Source organism: Zingiber officinale, chromosome 8A (assembly GCF_018446385.1).
Source record: "Zingiber officinale cultivar Zhangliang chromosome 8A, Zo_v1.1, whole genome shotgun sequence".
NCBI lineage: Eukaryota > Viridiplantae > Streptophyta > Magnoliopsida > Zingiberales > Zingiberaceae > Zingiber > Zingiber officinale.
Window position 1 is genome coordinate 61,501,630 of NC_056000.1, and position 26,327 is coordinate 61,527,956.

General features: G+C 43.2%; 1 long non-coding RNA gene across 2 annotated transcripts; it reads right to left on the reverse strand.

The window, feature by feature from the left end:
- Nucleotides 1-10,566: 10,566 nt before the first annotated feature.
- LOC122009268 lies at nt 10,567-24,914 on the reverse strand. 2 transcript variants are annotated; one of them, XR_006119513.1, is made up of 6 exons: nt 24,602-24,914; nt 24,436-24,515; nt 11,991-12,082; nt 11,849-11,911; nt 10,892-11,023; nt 10,567-10,672 (listed from the first exon to the last, which is right to left on the reverse strand). It is a non-coding gene; the product is annotated as an uncharacterized LOC122009268 (long non-coding RNA). The 2 variants fall into 2 exon arrangements; XR_006119512.1 differs by having other exon boundaries at nt 11,849-12,082; nt 24,602-24,912.
- Nucleotides 24,915-26,327: the final 1,413 nt, after the last annotated feature.

The window sequence follows — 26,327 nt, forward strand, 5'->3', positions numbered from 1 at the left end:
ATAAATACGGGCTAGATATATAAATACTGGCCAAGTCCATTCTTGCCCTTGCCCAGTATTCTTATTAGGGCTTTTACAATGGACGTTAATATAAAACGTTAATACTAATGTGACACATTTATATTGTTCGAGTGTTAAAGGCGTTGCGGATGCCCTTAACAATATTATATAGAACTCATCTGCTTCGGTGAGAGTCTAGCGATTTCGTGCGGCACGCTTATGTGGCGAGTTCCACGTCATCCGTGTGAGAAGTTGATAACGCAACGAAGGCCTCGCGATTCTTCTCCACGAAACCTAGACACTCCTCCCTCTCTGAATCACCGAAGCGCCCCTCTTGCCGCAAATGCATCTCTCTCGCTAAACCTACCCTCTCCTACCGTGAGCTCTCTCTTACCACAAGCCCTCTCTCGACCGGCGAGCTCTTCCTCGCCGCGAGCCCTCTCCTTCTTATCTCTCACCACTCACCGACGATCTAGGGCATCACTATACGTCGAACTAGGGTTTCGCCTAAACGGAGCAAGAAGTTGATTGGTAAAAGGTCCTCTCATTTATTGCTACAGGAAGTTCATTTGGATCATACTTTCTTCTCTGGTTTGACATATTTTATATTTGGATCATCTCTGTTGCTTGATTGATCTGACATTAACCTGGAATGCAATATGCCTCTTTGTTGCAAGAAATTTAGATGTCTCACTTGATTCTATCCTTGCCTTCTTGAATATTCATTGTAAATTTTCATCTAACGTTGATATAATGCTCCGTAATACTAACCTATTCAACAGAGTTCATACTTAACATTTGCTCTATAAAAAATAGTCAATTTTGAAAAGAAAAAAAAAACTACTTATAATCTTATTGGGCTCAAACAATTTTATTCTATGATTGATTGTGATCTTGAACTTGTCCATGCATATTCTTGGGGAAGTGGAAATCGTGTGAGAGATATAATGTGAGCGTATGATTACCACTCTTGATCTCGGCACTAAGAAAAGATGCAAGATAAGACAACATTGACTCCTTGACACAAACTTGGTTTGTAAATGGTTAAATGTTGTAATTTTAGACGCATACTTAGTTAAATGATATGAGAGAGAGCTCGCCGTAGGAGAGCTCAAGGCGAGAGAGGCATGCTTGTGGGGCGCGACACTTTGGCTAGAGAGAGAGTCATAGATACTAGCTTTTGTGAGAGAGGGATGGGTGGTGGGCGATTTGGAGAGGGAGGCACATTCGACAATTCACAGAGGGAGAAGGGGGTAGGTTTCTTGGAGAAGAATCGCGAGGAGAGGTTTGACGCCATTCTACCTTTGTTGCGTTATTAACTTCTCACCCGGATGACGTGGAACTCGCCACATAAGTGTGCCACGCGAAATTGTATATATATATATATATATATATATATATATATATATATATATATAGTTCTGATATGCTGAGCGACGTTACTGTGCGCGTTGTGCAGCATATCAGCTTTTTTTTTTTTTTTTTTTTTATTAATATTTTGAATTAAAAAAATTCAACATTTTATTATATAAATTCCTAATACATAGATATATTCCCTAAACACATTACAATACTTCGTAAATACTTAAATTTATTTCATTTCTAATTTTTCTTTTAACTAAACACTATGATCCAATTGGAAAGTATGAACCCTAGAGGTAAAATCTTTAAAAAAAAAATAGCTTAAAAATTATAACTCAATTGGGAAGCTTGAACCTTAGAAATCAAATCCTAAAAAAATATTTTAATTATTTTTAATTCAATTTTTTTTTAATAAAAAAGCTGATATGCTGCGCGACACGCACTGTAGCATATCATATTCGTGTGTGTGTGTGTGTATATATATATATATATATATATATATATATATACACAATAACAACAACAATAACAACAACAACCAAGCATTTTCCCACTAGGTGGAGTCGGCTGTATAAATCTTTTTACGTCATTAAGCTCTATCTCCTATTATATCATCATCTATATTTAAATAAATTTTATCTTATTTTATTGTTGCTAACCAAGTCTTTTTTGGTCTTCCTCGTTTGATATGCATGTTTATCATAGTTTCACATCACCTAACTGGAGCATTTATTGGTCGTCTAAGTACATGTCTGTACCATCTTAAACGTGTTTCTCGGAGTTTTTCCTCAATAGATATGACTCCGACTTTCTCTCTTTCTAATGCTCTCATTTCTTATTTTGTCCATCCTCGTATGTCCACATATCCACCTTAACATCCTCATCTCTGCAACTCTCATCTTCTGCAAATGTGTTTGAGTCATAGCCCAATATTCAGCTCCATATAACATAGAAGATCTAACTGCGATTTTATAGAACTTACCTTTAAGTTTAAGAGGTACTTTACGATCACATAAAACACTCGACGCTCCCCTCCATTTCACCCATCTTTCTTGTATTCTATGTAAGACATTTCTCTCAATCCGTCCATCGTTTTGCAAAAATGATCATAAATATTTAAATCTCTCGGTTCCGGGAAACTTGACCTCTCCTATCTTAACAATTGTTTCATTACTTCTAATATTGCTAAATTTAAATTCCATATATTCTGTCTTTAATCTACTAAGCTTAAAACCTTTTCCTTCTAGTGTTTCTCTCCAAAATTCTAGTTTAGCATTTACTCCTTCACGTGCTTCATCTACCAAAATAATATCATCTGCAAACAACATGCACCATGGTACTGTGTCTTAAATATGTGCAGTGAGTTCATCCATAATTAGTGTAAAAAGATAGGGACTTAGAGTTGATCCTTGATGTAACCCTATCTTTATTGGAAATGCTTCAGTTACTCCGCCTAAAGTCTTTACTTTGGTCGTTACATCCTCATACATATCCTTAATTAGTTCAATATATATTACGCTAACACATCTCTTTTCTAAAATTCTCCATATAATTTCTCTTGGGACTCTATCATAAGCTTTTTCTAAGTCAATAAATACCATGTGTAGATCTTGTTTTTGCTCCCAATATTTTTCAATTAATTGTCTAAGAAGATGTATAGCTTCTATTGTCGACCTTCCAGACATCAACTCAAATTGATTTTCTGTCATTATTGTCTCCTTTCTTAATCTTTTTTCTATTACTTTTTCCCAAAGTTTCATAGTATGACTCATTAGTTTAATACTCCTATAGTTTACACAATTTTGTATGTTTTTCTTCTTCTTATATAATGGAATTAGAGTACTTATCCTGCATTGATCAGATGTTTTTTTCGCCTTCAATATCATGTTAAATAATTTTGTAAGTCATTCAATACCTTGTTTCCCTAAGCACTTCCATACCTCTATCGGAATATCATCTGATCCAACGACTTTTCCATTGTGCATCTCATTTAAAGTTTGTTTTACTTCTGAAGTTTGAATTCTACGATAGAAATTAAAATTTCTATGTTCATTTGACCTACTTAAATTACTTAAGTTAAGTTGATCACCTAAACCTTTATTAAAAAGTTGATGAAAATATCTCTTCTACCGCTCTTTTATTTCTCCATCGTTTACTAATACCCTATTACATTCATCTTTAATATATTTTATTTGGCTAAGATCTCTTGTTTTCCTTTCTCTCACTTTAGTTATTCTATAAATGTCTCTTTTCCCTTCTTTTGTATTCAATTTTTGATATAATGGTTCAAAAGTTTCATTTTTTGCTCGACTCACAACTTTCTTAGCTTCTTTCTTGGCTATTGTATATTTTTTTAAGTTTTCCTCGTTCTTATAAATATATAATTCCTTATAAGCTATTCGTTTTTCCTTTACTTTCTCTTGTACTTTCTCATTCCACCACAAAGATTCTTTACTTAGTGGTACATGTCCCTTTTGTTAGGACCTTCGGATAGCGGCTAGAGAGGGGGGTGTGAATAGCCGACCTCAAATTTGCGTTTCTTTCTACAAATCAAGTTAGAGCAGCGGAAAAATAACAACAGAAACGTAAATGGAGAAATCAAACCTCAAGCACAGCGATGTAACGAGGTTCGGAGATGATACTCCTACTCCTCGGCGTGTCCGTAAGGTGGACGAAGCCTATCAATCCGTCGGTGGATGAGACCCCGGATAACCAGATATTATGAACTCCTTCTGGGTGGAGAAACCTCGCCACAATCTCTTGCAACAGCAAGATAGGAGTACAAGAAAGAAAGCAAGAAACAAAAAGCAATACTAATGTAAAAACACTTTGCCTTCTCGTCGACGGGAGTCCGTTGATGAAGCAACAACTTCACGGATGCCCAACAGCAGCTGAACCAGCCGAAGGAAGCTCACTCGAAGCTTCAAGAAGTATGAGCTCAGCAAAGCTCAAGATGAACCAGCAGCTAGTAGCTTACTGCAGAAGCCCTCGACCTCTTTATAACGCACCGCTCACCGCGGCGAGTTAAGAAGACGGAGATAGCGTTGTGACTCAGCGGCTATGCCTGACCGATCGACCATATCCGATCGATAGGGAGGGATCGATCGGTCCCGGACCGATCAATCCTTCTCCTTTTCCTCGTGTTGCTTCTGATCGGTCTCGGACGATCAGATAACTCGATACCACCGATCGATCGGGACCGATCATCATTGGATCGGTCACGGACCGATCCAGTTTAGAGCTCCCCCCTAAACCCTATCGGTCTCCGAGCGAGCTACCGAGCCCTCTCGATCCGATCGAGCCCTCTCCGAGAACGAGCCGAGCCCTCTCCGACGAGGCCCTCCAGAGAGCCTCTCGACCTAGTCCGGAGAACGAGCTCCGAGCCCTCTCCGACTTCCACGCCCTACCTGGTCCTCAGAACGAGCTACCGAGCCCTCTACGGAGAACGAGCTGCCGAGCCCTCTCCGACTTGCATGCCAAGCTTCCATACTTGGACTTCTCCCGTGCCAAGCTCCTTGCTTTTTGCCAAGTCTCCATACTTGAACTTTTCCGTGCCAAGTCTCCATACTTGGACTTTTCGCCAAGTCTCCATACTTGGACTTTTCCGTGCCAAGTCTCCATACTTGGACTTTTCCCGTGCCAAGCTCCCTGCTTGGACTTTTCCGTGCCAAGTCTCCATACTTGGACTTCCCAACACCAGATGTCCGATCATCCTTGATCCATCTGGATTTTCCCTTGCCCGGCTTCACTCACCAGGACTTTCACCTAGCTTCACTTACTAGGATTTTCACCTGGCTTCACTCACCAGGATTTCCTGAATCAGGTCGACTCACCTCGAGTCAACCAGGTCAACCTTGACCAAAGATTGCACCCACAATCTCCCAAGTTTGTATTCTGTCAAACATCAGAATACAACTTTTCTATCCTCGTCAAACATCAAAATACAACTTCTCTATTTTTGTCAAACATCAAAATATACCTCGAGTCAGGTCAACTTGAGTCGGGTCACCCATGTCAACTTTGACCTAAGGTTGCACCAACAATCTCCCCTTTTTTGATGTTTGACAAAAACCATAATCAAGTTAGGTTAACCCGATAACCTAACTTAGGTTTTCCAATGTTCTTCCTTGAACATTCTCCCCAAACTCTAATGTTCTTCCTTGAACATTCTTTGGATATTCTCCCATTTTCCCCCTTTTTGACACACATCAAAAAGAGTGAATCAAGGTCAAGAGTTTCTTCCTAATGAAAGTCACATACCTTTCATTGAAACCCTTAATTTCCCCCTTGATACTAAAGTCAACAATCAACTTAGTGATAATCTCATATCACTCAAGTCTTTAGAGTAAAAACTCCCCCTTGACTAATAGGTAAAACTCCCCCTTGACCATTGCACCAATAATGTCTTGGAGAGTTTCAACTTTTAGAAATCAAAAACCTTAACCTGAAAATGACAAATGTATTTTAGTTGAAATGGTTACCTAGAACATGCATAGAGGCTTGATCGGTCAATCGATGACCGAAGTCCACTCGATCCGGATCGGTGATCGATCCGGACATCGGGAACCTCCTGATCGGTCACACATGTCTGATTTCTGATTTCTGAATTTCTTCCTCCCGAAATTCAGAAACCCCTACAAAATTACAGAAAATTCCAAAAATTATAAAATTTTGAGGATACATTCCTCATAACATATACTATCATGGAAAAATAGTTTTCTATGAAAATAACTTCCATTTTCAAATCTTGATACAAAGTTTAAAAACTTTGAAATAGTTCAAGTTTACCTCAACTTTGTATCAACTTGCTCAATGATGAATGCTATCACTAGAAAAGCTTCATCAAGGTTTTTCAAATCAATTTTGAAATGATTTTAAACCATTCAATTTAGGACCACAATCTTAGGGCTAAGTGTACATGACTTGTACACAAGCTTTCCCTATGATCCTCAATTTAGAATTAGGCTCATCTAGGTACAAGAGCTATGCACCTTGATCCTAACTCATAATCCTAATATCTCACACACATCTAAGGTGTATCAAACACATCCAAGTCAATTTTGATGTGAGATATGGGTTTAGGTCATCTTAAGCTAAGTTCTCATGCATTTTCTAGACAACAATTTGATTTCCATATCAAATTGAGTTTTTATCCTTAAATCAATTTAATTGATCATACATGCAAGAGATGATGACATGACATAAAATAATATCATAAGTGAACATATGTGCCAATGTCATGATGTCATGTCATAAAGTATGAAACTTAAATAAGGCATGACATATAACTAACCTAAACATTATCATGACATTTTAAATGATAATAAAATAAATATGATGTCATGACATGGCATATGGCAAACAATATATGGCAAATAACATATAAAGGTATAGAAAATACCTAATTCTAGCCTTAGTTGCCATTTGCATTTCCACAAATTTATATATTTTCCTAAGTGTAATAGATCTAAAATCATATGCTAAAGATTTTTAGATCACTATGTGCCAATTAGATTGACCCTAGAAAATTCCTCAAATGTGGTTGGCACATCCTAATCACCTTAGGAATAATTTTTAATTTCATTTTCAAGGCTTGATTACACCTTGAATATTCCTAAAATGCCACCTTTTGCCATGAGTAGGTTAACTACCTATCCAATTAAGGTTGGCACACCCTAAACCATCTAGCGTGAAGGAATCACGCTCCTAGGAACCCAATACCTATTTGAGCTCATTGGGTTCACTAAATATTCACTAGGGATGACTTCCCTAGCAACCCTCCTAATGACCCTCCTAGGCTTTAAAGCCTTGGTCATTTGGGACTCATCAAGATCAACTCTAGGGATAGCTTCCCTTGTGACCTTCCTTGTGACTTTCTTAGACTTCTTAGAAGTCTTAGTCACATTTATTGCAAAAATACTCTTAGGGATGACTTCCCTAGTATTCTTGGCTTGACCACTAGACCTAGGGTTTGTTCCATAACTATATGGAACTCTATGGTAAGAGGGCACATCCTTCTTAGCCTTTGTTTTGTATCCCAAACCTCTATGGCCATTGGATGACTTTTGTACCCCTAAGCCTAGAGTTGACTCCTTTGCTAATAGGATATTTTCCATTTTTAGGGTCTTTTCCAAATTGTCAAGTCTTGACCTCAAGACTTGATTTTCCTATTCTAAGTCCTTAGTTTTAGATTTTTCATTTGATTCATGAGTTTTCTTTTTCCTAGGCATGTGTCTACAATCCTTAGGTTCTCCTTAGCCTTAGATGAGTAATTCTAGGGTTAGCATTTCTAGAATTGTCCTTACCTAGGCTAACAAGTTTAGCACCTAAGCACATGTATTGATTTCTATTGTTGTCTTTCTATTCTTATGTAATTGCATTAAAATGATAAAGTTAGAACTATCATGCTTTTTACCATAATGTAAAGATGTGCCTTAAATGTTACCTTCTTTGCCTTAGGCTCCCCTTGGATGTGCCTCCTTGAGCCTTGACCATCTTCTTCCCCTTGGGGCATTGACTCCTATAATGCCCTTTTTGCATTGGAAGCACACCACGTGCTCCTTGCTCTTCTTTGTTCGGGATGGTCTCCTTGGGCTTGCCCTTGCCCTTCCCTTCTTCTTGACCATTTAGGGCACTTGCTCTTGTAATGCTCATATTTCCTACACTCAAAGTATATAATATGATTTTACTTTAAATTGAAATATTTATACCTTTGCTTGAGGATGGTGGCTCTCTTCCTTCCCTTCCTGAGGTAGAAGCTTCCTCTTGATCCGATCTTGATTCTCCTCCATTTGATTTTCTTGACTCGTGAGGTAGAACTTCTGATCTCTTCATCTCTTGACCCGGATGTAGAAGCTTCTCCTTCTTCTGATCCTGTCACCAAGGATTGCTCCCCCTCAATCCTAGAGGTGGAGGCTTCATCATCTTGAATATGAAACAAGGAGTATGCTCCCTCCTTGTTCCCTTCGTTGCATTCCCTTGAAGATGAAGCTTCTTCTTGAACTTCTTCTTCGGAGGTTGAGCATCTCTCAACCTCGGAGTCCTCCTCTTGATCTTGCTCCAAAGAGTCACCCTCTCCGGATTCTTCATGATTTTGTACTGTGGAGGGGTTCTCTTCATGAAGCTTGGCCCATAGTTCCTTAGCATCTTCAAATTCTCCAATTTTGCAAAGGATGGTGCTTGGCAATAAGTTGACCAAAAGCTTGGTCACTTTGTCATTGGCCTCGCACCTTTGGACTTGCTCTTGGCTCCACTTGCTCCTCTTGAGAACTTTGCCCTTTGAGTTTGTTGGAGTCTTGAAGCCTTCCATAAGAGCAAACCATTGCTCTATTTCCATCATAAGAAAATTTTCGATTCTTGATTTCCAAGAATCGAAACTCGTAGAAGTGTATGGTGGAGCCACCCTTGTGTCAAATCCAAGTCCATCTTGGAATTGCATCTTGAAGTTGAGCTTGATAAAATCTTGAACTTGAAGAATTTGCTCCAACTTCTTCACCCTCTAGCTTTTCTTGTTATACTTGACCCTTCCGGCGATGATTCCGGTGAAGAGCGGCCTTGCTCTGATACCACTTGTTAGGACCAAAAGTAGCTAGAGGGGGGGGTGAATAGCTCGTCGCGTTCGGTCGTTGCTCGGCGTTGCTTGTTCCTTCAAAGATGTGCAGCGTAAAATACAGAAACAAACACACAACGCTAACACTAGGATTTTACTTGGTATCCACCTCCAAAGGAGGTGACTAATCCAAGGATCCACACCACGCACGCACCCTCCACTATGAAACACTCCTTTTCGGTAACTACCGAGGGCGGAGAAGCCCTACAAGACTCTCGGTACAAGAAGAAGGAAAGGGAAACAAAATACAAGCACAAAGCTTACAATGAATGCAGAAAACCCTAACCCTAGCTTCTCTTCTTGCCTTTGATCCGCCTCTTGACTCGGAGAGCTTCCAAGAACCTTCAAGAACTGGCGATCACGAGCTTTGAGAGTCTTGTGGAGGAGCTGGCGAAGATCGAGATGAAGCAGAGAAGAGATGCCTGCGGCTATAAACGACGCCAACGGTCGGATCCCGATCGATTCGAATATTCCCAATCGATCGGGAGGCTTTGGATCGATCCACGGATCGATCCGGCGCCCTGCTCTGGAAAAGCGCTGGATCGATCCACGGATATCGCGCGGAGCAGCCGCGTCCCAATCGATCCACCGATCGATTGGGACCTCTGAATCGATCCACGGATCGATCCAAAGGCTCTCTGTTCGCTGGGACAGGTCTGGATCGATCCACTGATCGATCCAGCACTTGATTTTTGTCCAAAACCAAGTCCCAAACCTCCCAAACCAACATCCGGTCAACCTTGACCTGTTGGTATATCGTACCTAGCATCTAGTCACTCCCTTGACCGCTAGACTCCCTTACCAAGTGTCGGTCAATCCCTTTGACCCACTTGGACTTTTCTCTGTGTCAAGTATCCGGTCTTCGACCTACTTGGACTTTTCTTTCATGCCAAGTATCCGATCGATCCTTTGACCTACTTGGACTTCCCAACACCGGATGTCCAATCATCCTTGATCCATCCGGATTTTCCTTGTCGGCTTCACTCACGGGACTTTCACCTAGCTTCACTCACTAGGGTTTTCCATTTGCCTAACTTCACTCACTAGGACTTTCACCGCTTCACTCACCGGTTTCCATCAACCTAGCTTCACTCACTAGGACTTTCCTGGCTTCACTCACTATTTTCCATAGCTTCCTCTCACTAGGACTTCCTACACTGCTTCTCACGGGACTTTCTTTCCGCTTCCTCACTAGGACTTCCATCCCACTTCTCATACGCCTATCCTCTTTTCTAACTACTCTCACAACTTCATCCTTTAACAAACTTTCTACAATAATACCTACTCCATTTCTTACTTTACTCTTTCCAGTGTACCATCACTTCGGGCCTTTCCTTCTCACCTCCATCTCCTAACTCCTTCTTTCATTTTGCCTAACATCCCAGTTAGGACTTCCCAGTCAAGTATCCGGTCAACTTTGACCTACTTGACTCTTCTTCAATCAATATCTTATTGTCAAACATCTAAACCCAAACCAAGACTGACTATGATAAAATATATAATAGGATCGACCATTAAGAACAGCATATATAATTTCGGCTTTAGAAAAACTGCATCATGTCCTGGAAAGAATTGAAACCAAAAGACAAACTTTACCTTTCTCTGTTTCACTGCAGCTCTGGCTTGGTACTTCCCTCTATCCTCTCTCCCAGCCTTTACTAGTGCCAACCTCTCCTTGGTAAGCTCTCGTCTAATGTGGACCTATCGGAACAATTTACAATGAGAATTAGTATATCTTACAAGTTGAATTTCAGTGCACCAAGAAAGAATCGACTATAACTATCGATCGTTGCTTGTTCAAGACAATCATGCAGGGTTTGTATGAATATCGACAGCTGCAAACAGGGAGGACTCATTTGGTACAATTATATGCAGCAGTATTACAGAAGGGGATAAAAAAAGATATTATTGAGAACTCACTGAGCATAGTAGGATCCACAGGTTTCATACTCAGTTGCTTAGAAGAAGGGATTTTCAAAGAAGAACCATTGGAGTCTGAACCGTGTCGCAAATTCCATGCTGAGGCATAGCCAATTTTTCTTCTTTCTTTACCTACAGATTTATAACAAAGAGCAAATCTTATGAGTCATCTGAATTACTTTGAGCATCAATGTTGTCATCGTCTTCATCAGAGTTCTTATTTGCCATCTTCTCTGCTGAAGACTTGGAGGAATCCACATTCATATGGACTATTGAAACTTCCCTGTCTACTCTTAATTTAGCAATTAACCACATTTTATCTCTCAATCTTTACCCAAAAAAAAAAAACCCATTAATTATGGCTAAGTCGAGATATAGTCATCACATATAAAAACATCGCTAGGAGGAAAAAATATTCGCAAGTCATGGCAAATAAATTGTATTTTTATCGACAAGATCATAATCAAATAAAATTGGAGATATATATTATTTTTTCCATTTAAGATAGATGTGTAATGACAAACACCATGATTTTCATTTTAATTATTCTGAAGATGAAGATAGAATGATTTCTTTTTGAATGAAATACATAACATGTCATTATGGTCTTTTTTTTTTATCCATGTTCTAAAATATTCATGCAAAAAAAACACTCAAATCTAACAAAAGATTCTTTTGCCCCCTTTATGACAAGATGAAGGAATCATCCTCACACTTCGCTTGGTTTTTTTTGTTGAAAAAAATAAATAAAATTCCCACTTGTCTTTCAAAGTATAACGTATAACATAGATTAGCTTAACAAGTAATTCAAAATTCGTTCAACAACTGTGTTGGTAATTCTGAAAACTTTCCCATAATGAACTCGACTACTCGAGTATGTGAAGGTTTTACGAATGAACGAGACATTCACATAGAGCAATTCAGTTGCACAACTTTTGAGAGAGAGGTGACATTAACTGGAGGTGTCAAGAGGGGACCAACAACTGGGATGCTACTTAGTGGCTTTGCATGCTGGAGAATCTGTAGATCAACTCAAAACATAGGTGAGTTCAAGTTTCAGTTTCTCTTGCCGTCCAAATGGAGAGACGATGGGTTCTACCTTCTCTAATGGTGATCCTATTAGTCCTAGAGGTATCTTCATACTCCCAACTTTCCGTGTTCCATATACGAAACCCGGTTTGAGAATTATTCCTGAAAAAAGCAAATTTTGAAGAATCTTACATGAGTATGATGATGAGAAGTTTCTCTGTAAATGGGGCAAGTAAAGGATTAGTTTTGTAAAGCGTCTAATGAAAAACAGGGATAGGTGTTCTAATCGACATAAGTGAACTTTGACAACAGTTCTGCTTTAGCAGTTCTCTACACCATAAATAACAAATTAGCTCATCTAAACAATGCAGTAAATAGCACCAAAGCAACCATGATTACGCGTCGTTTCCAAAAGGAATTAACATGCAATATAGCAACGAATATTTTCCTCCATGTATCTCTTCTCTGTGGAGAAATCTAACTTCATTTATCATGTAAGAGAAAGAAGACAAGTTTAAGCGTAAGACATTGGCTTTATTTTTCATAATGGAGAAACACCAGTGAAATGATGCAGTACATAGTATGAAAAATGCCTAATGAAGAACATATGAAGTATCAATCTGATTGACATCGTTATCTATAAGTACAAATGATACATTAATCTTACTTTAAATGAAAATCTATGTATTAACTTAAATGCCAAATCATGAAAATCATGATTTGATCTGATCCTGTCCGAAAATCATGAAAAAGGCTGGCTAGAGATGTGACTCTTCGGTTGACCGCGTAAAGGCTCCGCTCCGATCTGCAACATATGAAACGTCAGTGCCGAGCCAGAGAAGGGATCCCCGACGTTAGCCCTCCGACACTCAAGTTAGTTACCGGAACAGTAGAAGAAGGCGGAGCAACATAATAGCAGTGAAAGCACAAGCGTGAATAATGAATAGCACATACCTCTGTAGGTGCATATACTCCCCTTATATAATGATACAGAAGGCGATGTGCACACTCCCCAAGGCACGACACGTTTTCCTAACCATCCTATGAAAAGACATGTCAGGAAAGTGTCTCTAACACCATACCTTAACAGGGCATGAAAATCCCTGACAAGACAGTAAAAACTTCTGTCGTACAATCTACCTATTGACCATGCCGGAGGAATATTAAGAGATATGGGAGGGGTCCCACTATTGGGATCCCCGTCCGGTTGATCTCCGCTGCTCTTCTCTGTAGCGAATCAATTCAGAAATTGTTTCTAGTTCGACCGGACATGAGCTTCGGTCGGCTTGGCACTTGCTTAGTCAATTGCAAGCATCGATGTTCGGCTATATTAATCCCGCTCGAACGAGCAATCTGCCCCATGAACTTGCCGGCTGATCGGACACTTCTAGACCGATCAGCGGTTGGCGTCGAATATAGCTCGACCCACTTTTGGTGAGCCCGCAGTGCTCCGGCTTGACTTTCCCGACTTTGATCTCACGTCGACTACTATTTTTTCCCTTGACTCATGTTCGGTGGGCCCCTTTATCGCCGCATCACAAGCCTTCCCTCAAGTTTAGTCGAAGGAGACTATAAGTCCGACCGACCGACAAGCAGTATCTCCGGTGACCTTTACGGCTGATTGGTAATTCAGGGCTTCTAGAGCCGCCGCTTGACTACACTTGTTGTCATGGTTTTAGAGTTGCCGCTCGACTTTAGAGGTCGCTGAAGCTATTTATCCCCTAGGTTTAGAGTCGCCGCTCGATTGTGAATTGCTGACCCGGGTTTAGAGTCGCCGCTTGGCTATTAATTACTGGCATGAGTTTAGAGTCGCCGCTTGGCTGGAATTCTTGACCCGGGTTTAGAGCCGCCACTCGGCTATTAATTACTGGCCTGAGTTTAGAGTCGCCGCTCGGCTATGACTTAGCCGGAGATTTTTGCGGATCGAGATGTTTGGTGACAACACTTAGCAATTTTTCACATCTCGTCGCTTCCTCGAACGAGCGTCTTTTATTGGTTGTTGATGTCATCTCAATTTCTAGAAGACCGTGCAAATCTCTGGTCATTATTACCGAGTACGCCGCTCATGCCTTTTAATTAAACCTCATTAATGCACCTCCGTCGGCAAACGCCACATGTCCCACCTTGTGTCGTCGCACACCTGATGTGACAGGTGGATATCCGAGGTTGATGTGATAGGCGTCATTTCGAATTCAACGACTAGATCTTGGCTTCGTTTCCCGTAACCCTTGATTGAACCGTTCTCATACTTTGTCGTCTTTCTCCTCTGCACACGTAGTTCGCCGATTTCCTCCTTCCTCTTCATCGTCAGCAATCTTTATCAGTAAGCTCTCTTTTCCCTTCTCATCACGTCGTTGATCTTCTTCCTTTTCCGTTTTCCATGGTCATTTCTCTTCAACCTCCTGCGTCCATCCCCGGTCTTTGGTATACTTCTACCGGTCGAAGTTCAACGGGGATGAGATCGATCAAATGAAACTCACCTACCGCTTCCCCTCTGCATACGATCGCCCCCATTTACCTCCCGACAGTTTTTTAGCCTTTTTCAAGAACCAGTTTTGCGCCGGCCTCCGCTGGCCTGTTCACCCCTTTTTCTCAGACGTCTGTAGATCATTCCACATTTCTCGGCACCAACTAGTGCCCAATTCCTTTAGGCTATTGTGCGAGGTGGTCATACTATTTCGTCTGCACAACATCCCTTTAATACCTTGGCGTTCCACTACTTTTATTACCCTAAGTTGTCCGAGCCAGGGACACTTCTATTCCAAGCCCAAGTAGGTGCATTCTTCTTTAATAAATGACGTCCTCCAATAAGCATTGGAAGGAGCATTATTTCTTTGTTCGCTTTTCCGTTCGACCCGACTTCTCGACCGACTGGCAGATAGAAGTGATGAGGTCTCCATCGCTCGAGAGATATCGAAGCCGATCGACTACCTCCAAGCAGCCTCCAGTTTAGCAGGTCAGAAATGTCATATCCACCGATTGCTATTGGAGAGGGACTTATATGTGTTTAGGCCGAGCCCGATCCGCACGCGGCTGCCCCTTACCCTAGGTATGCTCTTCTCCTGTCTTTGAATCAATTGATCATGTTGAGGACACATCCGAGCGGCAAGCAGCTCGCTAAAGTGGAGATCAACGCCACGGGCGTCGCCAAGCTACAGAGTTGTAGATTGCAGTTAGTCGATTAATCTGACGATCCGATCGGCGACGTTGCGATTAGCGAAGCAAGAGGAAGCTAGACGACGGCTAGCAACGCCACGACCGCCACAGCTGAACTCCCTCCCGAGCGGCCTTCACTATTGCCGATCCCGGTGCCTTCAGAGTCGATCACCTCGGGCAAGCCCTTAATCCATGCAAGAGGAATCGGGGGGAAGGTTCGTCCCTTTCGGCTACCTCTGCTCTACAGACCCCCACCCATGCTGCCTCGCGTCCATCGTCTGAAGGGGATGAGACTTCATCTCCCGCCTTTCCCGAACAGGGGACCGCCACGGATCCCACTCCTATGTCGTTCAACCGGACACCTTCACTCTCTATGTTGTCGTTGGGAACCATATGCGCGCTACCTATCACATATATGCCACCCCAGTCCTCCTTGTCGGCTGTCTAGGTGTTCACTATCCACTCCTCCCCTTTGCCGAAGTCCATAGTCCAGGCTACCTCCGAGCCATCTGGGCCGAGCGGCCGTAAGTACATAACGACCATCATTCATCTACTTATGGACGAGTGGCGCCATCTGGACGACACCGAGCCGCGCTCTCCCGAGCACCAGATCAAACTTCAAGGACCACTGGCGCAAGTATGGGTTGATGCTAGGGCCCACACGGCGACCATCCCTCCCGACGAGCTCGCGGATGGCTACACTCATAAGTCGGGCATGTATCTCAGCCTTATGTTTACTTACGTATTCCACGCTCGACACTCTTTAACCTATTTTTTAATGCAATTCTAGGTCGAAAGTCTGGCCATGTGTCAGAGGCTGGCCTTTCTGGAGCACGAAGTTCAATAGTTGCGTGCCCCGAGCAACCCATCAGAGGCCTCCGGGGCTTATCTTAAACAGCTGACTACAGAGGTGGCTCAACTGAAGGCCGACTTGGAGAGGAGCTCCGAGCAACGCTTTTCAACAGAGCCTGACCTTTCTGGAGCACAAAGTGCAACAGCTGGTTGCCCCGAGCAGCGCATTAGAGGCCTCCCGGGCTCATTTTGAACAGCTGACTGCAGAGGTGGCTTTTGAATTGCAGAGGCTGGCCTTTCTGGATCACGAAGTGCAATAGCTGCGTGCCCTGAGTGGCCCATCAGAGGCCTCCCGAGCTCATTTTGAACAGCTGACTGCAGAGGTGGCTCAACTGAAGGCCGACCTGGAGAGGAGCTCCAAGCAACTAATGGGCTCTGAACGGGTGCTCCATGCAGAGAGGAGCAAGAGTAATGATCATACCCTACAGATCGAGCGGCTCACCAATCAGGCTAGCAGCTTTGAGTCTAAGATCAATTCCACCAATGTTAGAGAGCTCCGAGCTATCGAAGACTTAGACATCAAAAATAAAAAGGCTCGGGTCTTGGCTCAGAATCTCAAGGAAGCGGAGGCTGCTCTCGAGACCAAACGAGCTAGCCATTCTACAAAGTAAGCGGCTGCGAAGCTCCAGCTCGACACCAAGGATGTCAAGCTGGCCTCACTAAAAGCCGAGTTGGAGACGTCCTGAGCAGCCTTCAAAATGTACCAAGAGGAAGAGCCCGGATGGCAACTATCTCCGATCCGACCCTTTCAATGACAGGCTCACCGATTGGGCTCTTCGCCTCTTCAACTGTGGCATTGATGGAACTCTTCAACAGCTAAAGGACGATGGTTATCTCTCTCTCATGCTAACCAATAAGATTATAAACAGGGAGAATCTCACCGAGTCGCTGTCGAACGATGTGCTCGACTATCTCGAATAACCTTCTTTTCAACTTTTCAAGCCAATTTTTGTACTCCTCGATGTTCTGTAAAATTTTTCTAAGTATCATGAACGCGTGCCTGTTCGGCACTTTTCAGCCTATGTTAAATGTTCCAAGTGTCCTTCTATGCACTCCCGCTCAGCTCCATAAGACTGTCCAGTTTCCCATCTTACAGTCTTGTAACACTCGCAGAAATATTCTAAGTATGAATCATTGTGCTCCCGCTCTTCCATGTAACTAGTCGATAAGACGCCCGACTAACCATTTCAGCATAGTTCGAACGACCTCTTTACCTTTCTAATCGAAAATCTTACCTGTCAATCGATGGTAGAACTGGGGTTCACAATCGCCGCTCGACTGTCCAATAACTTTATTCCTGAGTTTATAGTCGTTGCTCGGCTGTTGTCGTCGACTCTTGGATTTATAGCCGCTGCTCGACTTTTCGACTTTCTGTTTCACAAGGGTTTATAGTCGTCGCTCGATTGTTGATCCGGGGTTTATAGTCGCCGCTCGACTATATTTGACGTAGACTCGTGAGTTTACAACCGTCACTCGACTGTTGATTCGTCAACTCTTGCGTTTATAGTCATCGCTCGACTTTAGTTTGGGTAGGCTCTTGGGTTTTTAACAGTCGCTAGACTGTTAATTTCGTCGACTGTTGGGTTTCTAGTCGCCACTCGACTTTAGTTTGCGTAGACTCTCGGGTTTATAGCCACCGCTCGGCTGTTGATCCGGGATTTATAGTCACCGATCGACTGTTGATCCGGGGTTTATAGTCGTCGCTCAACCTTGATCCGGGGGTTATAGTTAATCCGGAATTTATAGTCGCCACTCGACTGTTGATCCTGGGTTTATAGTCATCGCTCGACTGTTGATTCATCGACTCCCAAGTTTATAACCACCGCTTGGCTTTTGATCCAGGGTTTATAGTTGCTACTCGACTGTTGGCGCGGAGTTTATAGTCGTCGCTCGACTGTTGATTCGGGGTTTATAGTTGTTGCTTGACTGTTGATCCGGGGTTTATAGTCGTCGCTCGACTATTGATTCGTCGACTCTCGGATTTATAGCCGGTGTTCGACTGTTCAACTTTTCTTTAATAATTTTATATCAAAGGTTTATAGTCGTCATTCGACTTTTAACTTGACCGATCGACGTAAGAGTCGGGGACACTTGTGATTTTCATTCATTGTTCCCTTGCAATTACAACATAGATTTTTTTACAATTGTAGGGGTGTTCGATTACGCACCTATCACTCGGCCCTATAGGGCTGGAGATGATTCGCACTCTAGTGTCGCTCAAGATCTCTCCCATTTTCATCTTGTAAATAATAAGCTCCCGAGCAGAGCTTCCGAATAACTTTATAGGGTCCTTCCCACGAGGTTTCTAATTTAGTGACATTGTCGACCGACTTAACTCTTTTCTATACCAAGTCGCTGACCTAGAATGATCTCAAGATCACCCTTCGATTGTAGCTTTGTTTCATACGCTGTCGGTATGTCAAAAGTCGGATAGCGGCCTTATCTCGTACTTCATCTACCAAGTTGAGCTCCATGAGCCTCCGATTGGCGTTTCCTTCGTCATAGAATTGCACTCGGTTGGACTCTACTCCAACCTCCACCGGCACCACTACTTCACCCTTGTACACCAGATGGAACAGGGTTATGCCGGTCGCTTCTTTGGGTGTGGTGCGATGAGCCCACAATACGCTAGGGAGTTCGTCGACTTAGCTGCCAGTCGAGCCCGTAGCCCTCTGAGGATCTTCCTATTGGTGACTTCCGCCTGGCCATTACTTTGGAGGTAGGCCACTAATGTGAAGGCCTACAAGATGTCATAGCCCGCACACCACACCTTGAGCTTCTACCCTGCAAACTGCCTTCCATTATTCGAGACGAGCCGGCAAGAGATGTCGAACCAACATAGGAAATGGTCCAACAATGTCTATGTCTCACTGGTCGAACGAACAAGACACGGCGGATGCATTCAACTCTTAAGTAGGTCAGTGTAGGATGTTACGGTACTTTTGGCATGACAAACAGGTGACCACCATTTGAGCGACGACGTCTTGTAATGTGGGCCAGAAGTATTTGGCAAGCAATATCTTGCGGGCCAGTGATCTACCGCCCGGATAGCTACCACAAGAGTCTTGATGAACCTCTTACAAGATGTACTCAATATTCTCTGATCCGATGCACTTGAGCAACAGCCTTGAGAAAGCTCTTTTATACAATTGGTCTCCAATCAGAGTAAATCACTCAACCCTCTTTTTTAACAAACAAGCTTCTTCCTGATCGGCCGATGTGACGCCTGATCTGCCGGTGTGATCCTCCATTCGCTCAATAAGGGTATTCCAGTCGTTCCGGTCGATACGTGCCACTAGTGAGACCTGTTCGACCGGCTTATCCATGACGATCGACGATAACGAACTGGCTAATTTAGCCAACTCGTCAACAACTTGATTGTCCAACCGGAAGATCTTTTGTATAATCACTTCTTGGAAACTTATCTTTAATTTCTCGAAAGCTTCCGCATACAGCTTGAGCCGAGCATTACTTATCTCGAACGTGCCTGATAGCTGCTGAACTGCTAGCTGAGAATCCGAATGAATGAGGACTCTCGTGGCTCCTACATGTCAAGCTGCCTGTAAGCCAGCTATTAGGGCCTCATATTCTATTTCGTTATTTGTAGTTTGATAATCCAACCGTACGAATAATTGCATCTTATCCTCTCGCGACGATATTAAGAGGATATCGATCCTGCTACCTTGCCGAGTAGATGAACCATCTACATGTATCTTCCAAGTCGCATCCGACTAGGTGTTCTGGACCTCGGTGACAAAATCAGCTAAGACTTAGGCCTTGATCGTCGTTCGCAGTTGATACTGCATGTAAAACTCACTCACTCGGTGATCCATTTGATCATCGTCTGGATGCTTCTGGGTTGAGAAGGACCCTTCCCAATGCGTTGTTCATCATCACCACGATTGGATGTGAGAGAAAATACAGACGAAGCCTCCGAGCGGCGAGTACAAGCGCATACGTCAATTTTTCGAAACAGGTGTAGCGGGATTCTGCATCTTTCAATATATGGCTAAGAAAGTACACCGGCTGTTACCCAGAGTCATTCTACCGCACCAACGCCAAGCAACCGCATACTCTGTGGATGACAAATAAATCCAGAATGGCTCGTCGGCATTGGGCTTTGCCAATACAGGTAGGGAGGTAATGTATTTCTTAAGCTCCTCCAGCGGCTTGTCACACTCCGCGTCCCACTGGAACTTCGTCGCACGGTGCAGTACCTTAAAGAACTGGTGACTCCGGTTGGACGATTTAGAGTTGAATTTTGATAATGCGGTGATCCGTCTGGTCAGTCGTTGGGCCTCCTTAAAGTTGCAGGGTGGGGGTATGTCCTGCAACGCTTTCACTTTGCTTGGATTTACCTCAATTCCTCATTCGGTGATGATATAACCAAGGAAACAACCACTCTTTACTCCGAACAGGTACTTGTTCGGATTCAGCTTTATTCCATATGCCCTCAAAGTTCGGCAAGTTTCTTCAATATCTATACAAAGGTCAGCAGCTTGGAGAGATTTTATCAAGATATTATTGACATATACCTCCATGTTGCGACCGATCTGCCGTCAGAACATCTTGTTCATCAATCTTTGATAAGTGGCGTCGGTGTTCTTCAGTCCAAACGACATGACATTGTAACAGTAGGTCCCGTCGATAGTAATAAAGCTGACCTTCTCTTGATCCTCACAAGCGAGGTGCACTTGGTGGTAACCCTAGTACACACATCGAGCATGCAGATCAGCTCACAGTCTGCCGTGGAGTCTACTATTTGATCTGTTCGAGGCAGAGGATAGAAGTCCTTCGGGCAGGCTTTGTTTAAATCGCGGAAGTCGATATGGACTCACCACTTATTACCCGGCTTGGAGACCAACACGACGTTAGCCAGCCAGCTCGAAAATTATACCTCGCGGATGTGATTGGCCTCTAGCAATTTTTCTATCTCCGTTCGGATGATCTGATTCTGCTCCAAGCTGAAGTCCCTCTTCCTCTATTTCACCGGCCGAGCGTCCGGTCGGACGTGAAGCTCGTGCTGAGCCACCCTTGGCGAAATGTCCGGGAGATCGTGCGTTGACCAGGCAAACTCATCATGGTTTTGCCTAAGGCAGGCCACCAGTTCTGCCTTCTCTTCTGTTAGGTCCGCGGCGATAAATGTCGTGGCTTCCGATCAGCTAGGATGGATCTGAACCTCCTCATTTTCATTGTAGACCAACATCAGCGATTCCTACATGATTGTGGTCACCTCCAAACGCTGAGTCTTCCGAGCGACCATTGCTTCTGACTTGATCATCTCAGTGTAGCACCGCCGAGCGACCAATTGGTCGCCCTTGACTTCGCCTACCGCGTTGTCCACCGAAAACTTGATCTTCTGGCAAACGGTGGACACTACAACGCGGAACTCATTTAAGGTCGGTTGACCCAATATTATGTTATAGGCAAACAACGCATCAACCACAATGAAATTCATGGTCCTTGTCCTCTTAAGAGGCTCTTCTCTGAGCGATATGACCAACCGCGCCTGGCCGATAGACAATACTTCATTGCCTGTGAACCCATACAACGGGGTCATCATGGGCTGCAACTCGCCCTAGTCTATTTGCAGCTTGTCGAACGTCTTCTTGAAGATGATATTCACCGAGCTGCCTGTATCTACGAAAGTTCGATGAATAGTGTAATTAGCTATTACCGCTCGGATGATCAAGGCGTCATCGTAAGGAATCTCCACTCCCTCTAGGTCCTGAGGGCCGCAACTGATCTCTGGTCCCTCGACCTTCTCTTTGCTGCACCCCTAGCATGTATCTCTAGTCGCCAGGCGTGCGACTTCCTTGCTTGATTGGAATCACCGTCGGTTAACCCCCTGACGATAATTCTAATTTTGCCCCAAGTGACGTTGCTTCGGTTTTCCTCCTCCCGAGCCGAGGGTCTAATCTACTCAGCGGAAGCTCGGGTGGGACTAGTGTTACTTCTTCGTTGAGGCTGACGCTGATGCCACTCGACCGTCGTTCTTTCTTCTTCCCGCCGCCCGTCTGGTCAACAGTGATGATGCCGATCGGGAGATGGTGACCGACGACGATATCCTAGAGGAGGCGGTCGGTTTGAAATTGGCCTCAAGTCGTAGCAGTCTCGGGTGTTGTGTGTGATTGATGGAATGAGCAAAACAACGGCGTCCAAGTCCTTCCTTTAACAGCTTTAGACCAATCTGCTACTACGTGTTGCACGACATGGGTTTGGGGCTCCTAGTGCGGCTGTGCTACACCCGCTAGGGGGCCCCTTGGGAGTTGATGGCTTTTGTCCGTCGTTCGAGGGCGACAGTAGGTTCAACGGGTACCTCCTTCCTTCGTGCGGTCTGGGCTTCCTCGACATTGATGTATTCGTTGGCGCGCCTAAGCAGGTGGTCGAAGTCTTTCGACGGCCTTCAGATGAGTGAGCGAAAGAACTTGCCCTTTGAAAGCCCCTACAAGAAGGCACTTACTAATAAATCTGGAGAGGCCAATGGGATGTCCATGGCCACTTGCTTGAACCACTTGATATAAATTCTCAGTGCCTCCTTGGGCCATTACTTCAGAGTAAACAAGTTAACGTTCGTCTTCTGATAGCGGCGGCTACTAGCAAAATAATGTAGAAACGTCGTCCCGAAGTCTCTGAAGTTGCGGATTGATTTGATTGGCAAGCGCTTAAACTATCGCTGTGCCGATCCAGAGAGCGTGGCGAGGAAGACCCGACACTTCACCCTATCTGTATACTAATGAAGTGTGACCGTGTTATCAAACCTAGTCAGGTGGTCCTCCGGATTGGTCGTTTCATTGCACTCTCCGATTGTCAAGGGAGTGTAATGACGTGGTAGTGGGTCGTCCAATATTCCTTGCGAGAATTGCTTGTTGATTTGTTCAGGGGCATCATCAACCTTTGGTGCCTTTCCCTTCCATCCATCCCAGATAGGCGCATTGTCCGATGAAGATCCTTGCTCTCTGTCCACTCGTCCTTGTTCCTCCGAAGGGGTATAGAACAATGCATGGTGAAAGGGGATCGACCCATTCCCGTATCTGCCAGTCAGCTTCTTGTTTTGCCCTCGAACGGATATATTTTTCGTTCAGTCTCTATATCCGGCCTGCTGTCCCGCCGCTGACACCACGAGTTCATTTACGTGTCGCTTGACCATCGCTTGTTATTGTTGCACCACAATCTTGGCTGCTCGGGCTTGTATTAGCATGTCTAATTCTTCCTTTGTTAGTGTTACCGTCGTGAGTCGTCGAGCGTCCTCCATCTCTACGTCTTGGATACAAGCTCCGTTCCCATAGATGGCGCCAATATAATCCTGTCTGTAAATCGTGAAAAAGGCTGGCTGGGGATATGGCTCCTCGGTTGACCGCATGAAGACTCCACTCCGATCTGCAACACAAGAAACATTAGTACCGGGTCAGGGAAGGGGTCCCGACGTTGGCCCTCCGACACTCAAGTCAGTCACCAGAACAGTAGAAGAAGGCGGAGCAACGTAGTAGCAGTGAAAGCACAAGTGTGAATAATGTCGATGCATGGACCCCCTTTATATAGTGCTACAGTAGACGACGTGCATGTTCCCCAAGGCGCGAACATATTTTCCTAACCGTCTTATGAAAAGACATGTCAAAAAAGTGTTTCTGACACCATACCTTAACAGAGAATGCAAATCCCTGACAAAACAGTAAAAGCTTCCGTTGTACGATTTGCCTATTGACCATGCCCTATTGTCAACGACATTATCTCCTAGAAGAATATTAAAAGATATGGGAGGGGTCCCACTGTCTGGTTGAGTGGGGGAGTCGATCGGCTGGGGATCCCCGTCCGATTGATCTCCACTGCTCTTCTCCATAGAGAATCGATTCGACAGATTATTTCTGGTCCGACCGGACATGAGCTCCAGTCGGCCTGGCACTCGCTTAGTCAATTACGGACATCTAATGTTCTGGCTATACTGGTCCCGCTCGAACGAGCAATCTGCCCCATGAACCTGCTGGCCGATCGGACACTTCTAGACCGATTGGTAGTTGGCGTCAAATATCGCTCGGCCAACTTTTGTTGAGCCCGTCGGTCCTCTAGCTTTGACTTTTGTGACTTTGACTTCCACGTCGACTACTGTCTTCGCCCTTGACTCATGCTCGATGGGTGCCCTTTATCGCCGCATCATGATCAAATCAGATGATACACTCAAGTTTTGTATAAATCAAGGCCTGAGTCTTAAAACAACAATTATTCACTAATCATGCTATTTCATTTTAATGTTTTTTATTTTTTTTATTTTTATGCACAATTAATTAATAATCTTTCTCACAGCCATAAAGTTGGTACACAGTCCCAGAAGCAAAATATCTGGATATATCAGCGCATAATACCAACTTAATGATAGATAGGCATGAGATAAACTAAAATATGAAACAAAGGCATTGATGCACCATCGAGTCGCAACACTAAAGTCGTTATTTTCTATAATTCGCTAGGAAAATGGAAGTATAAAACAATAGAGAATAGAGATATAGTACCTTTCCCTCAAAATACCCTTGCAGGATATAATTCACGGGACCAAAATCAGCAGCTGATACATATACAAATCTTTTTACACCTGTCCACGAGAACAAAAAACTGGTCAATCGATGCTCCAGTATATACATCATTGATCTTTACGAGGAGAAAATCAAAATCTTACACCTTCACAATAGCATCCTGAAATGAGACTTTAAATACATGAATCATTTCAATCGATTTCTCCAGTTGCAAATCATTACTCAAGTCTTACTGATCATCATTACATCACAAGATGTCATGGACTGTGGAGGAATCATTCTAATATCAAGTACTAGGAATCAGAAAGAACCAACAAGAAGATATATGAAACTTAGCAACTAGAATGAAAAACAGAATAGATGAGCAAGTATTAGGTAATTGAAAGAACTAACTAGCATTCACAGATAAACAAATCATTAACAAAGACTACCTAGATGGATTCAAGGTATATCCACAATTGACATGAAGCAAATACATAATGCCTATATAACAATTTAAACTATAAAAAAAGTTTACTTATTGAAGAATAAGGTCCCAAAAAAATGGCATGCCTTTTTCAGCAGCTGCTCTTATGACATTGATGTTTACAGTCCCATTGATCTTGTACATGTGAGAATGGAACCCAAAGCCTCCAACACAAGAAACCTGTGAGAATTTATCTTCAAGTTACAAAAAATCATAAACTGAAAAAAAAAAACGATAGCTAATGACATTGACATAGCTCCAGTAGAGTACAAGTGAACATGAACAAATTGTTTATATCATCTTCATTGATTGACAGGAATATGACCAGCAGAACTGTTTTCGGAAATTCATGCCATAAATAAGAAAAAGACATTGCTAATACATACTATTAAACCCAGACAAATTCCTTCGTGCATGTGTATGTGTTATCCTTTAACATTGTCTTATTGATATATACCTTTAAACCTTTAGATATATCACAATCTTTCTTGCAAATGAAAGATCAATATGAAAAAATAAAATAAAAAATAAAAAAACGTACTGAACTGCAGAGACTAGTACTACAAGTATTTAATACCATGATCTAGCATAAAAGAGCCTTTCTTTGAAATCGATCTGGCACGAAAAATTAAAGTGAAAGAACATTGTGTTGGAAAAATGTGAACGAAAATACGACTTGTGGGTTATTAGTCCCACGTCAAAAGAGTGTCATTACGACTGGCATATAGTGCAAGGGGGTGCGAATCCAGGGCCCGGATTGTACCAACCCAAGAATTTTTGTGTGAACGCTACTGCATGCAGCGGACCGCGGTCGGGACGCACCCATGCGAATCAGCCAAAATTTGTCATGAGTCTCTTTGGCATGCTAAGTCTTGCATGGCTCAGCTAGGAGCGCGCCATGTGACGCGCCATATGTCGTTGCATGTTTGTATGGCATCTGTCCTCATGCAATCTACTCGAACTCAGGCTCCGGGTTTGTATGGCATCTGTCTCGAGCCTTCAGCATTGGCTTCATCGACTCGGCACTTTGAGCACTTGACGAATCAACAATCGGCTGTCTCGGGCACTCGGCTTCAACATCGAATTCCCACTCAACTCGTGCAACTACCAGTGACGTCTCAAAAGAGTTTGGACGAAGTTGGCGATTGGCTTACTAGGCCGACAGCTTGAGATAATCAGCTCAAACCATCTTGACAAATAAGTAATCATTGTCTCTCTGGCAGATTGTGGATAGAGATCCAACACATTGATCTTAAATTTAGAAAAGAAAGGGGAAAATGATCGAAATATAGAAATGCAAAAGACACTCACAGTGAGCGAGAAGCAGAAGAGTGTGAGTGGATCCAACGTGAGACAATCAATCTCATCATCCTCAAAGCCCCCAATTCATCCTCCTTGTTTTAGC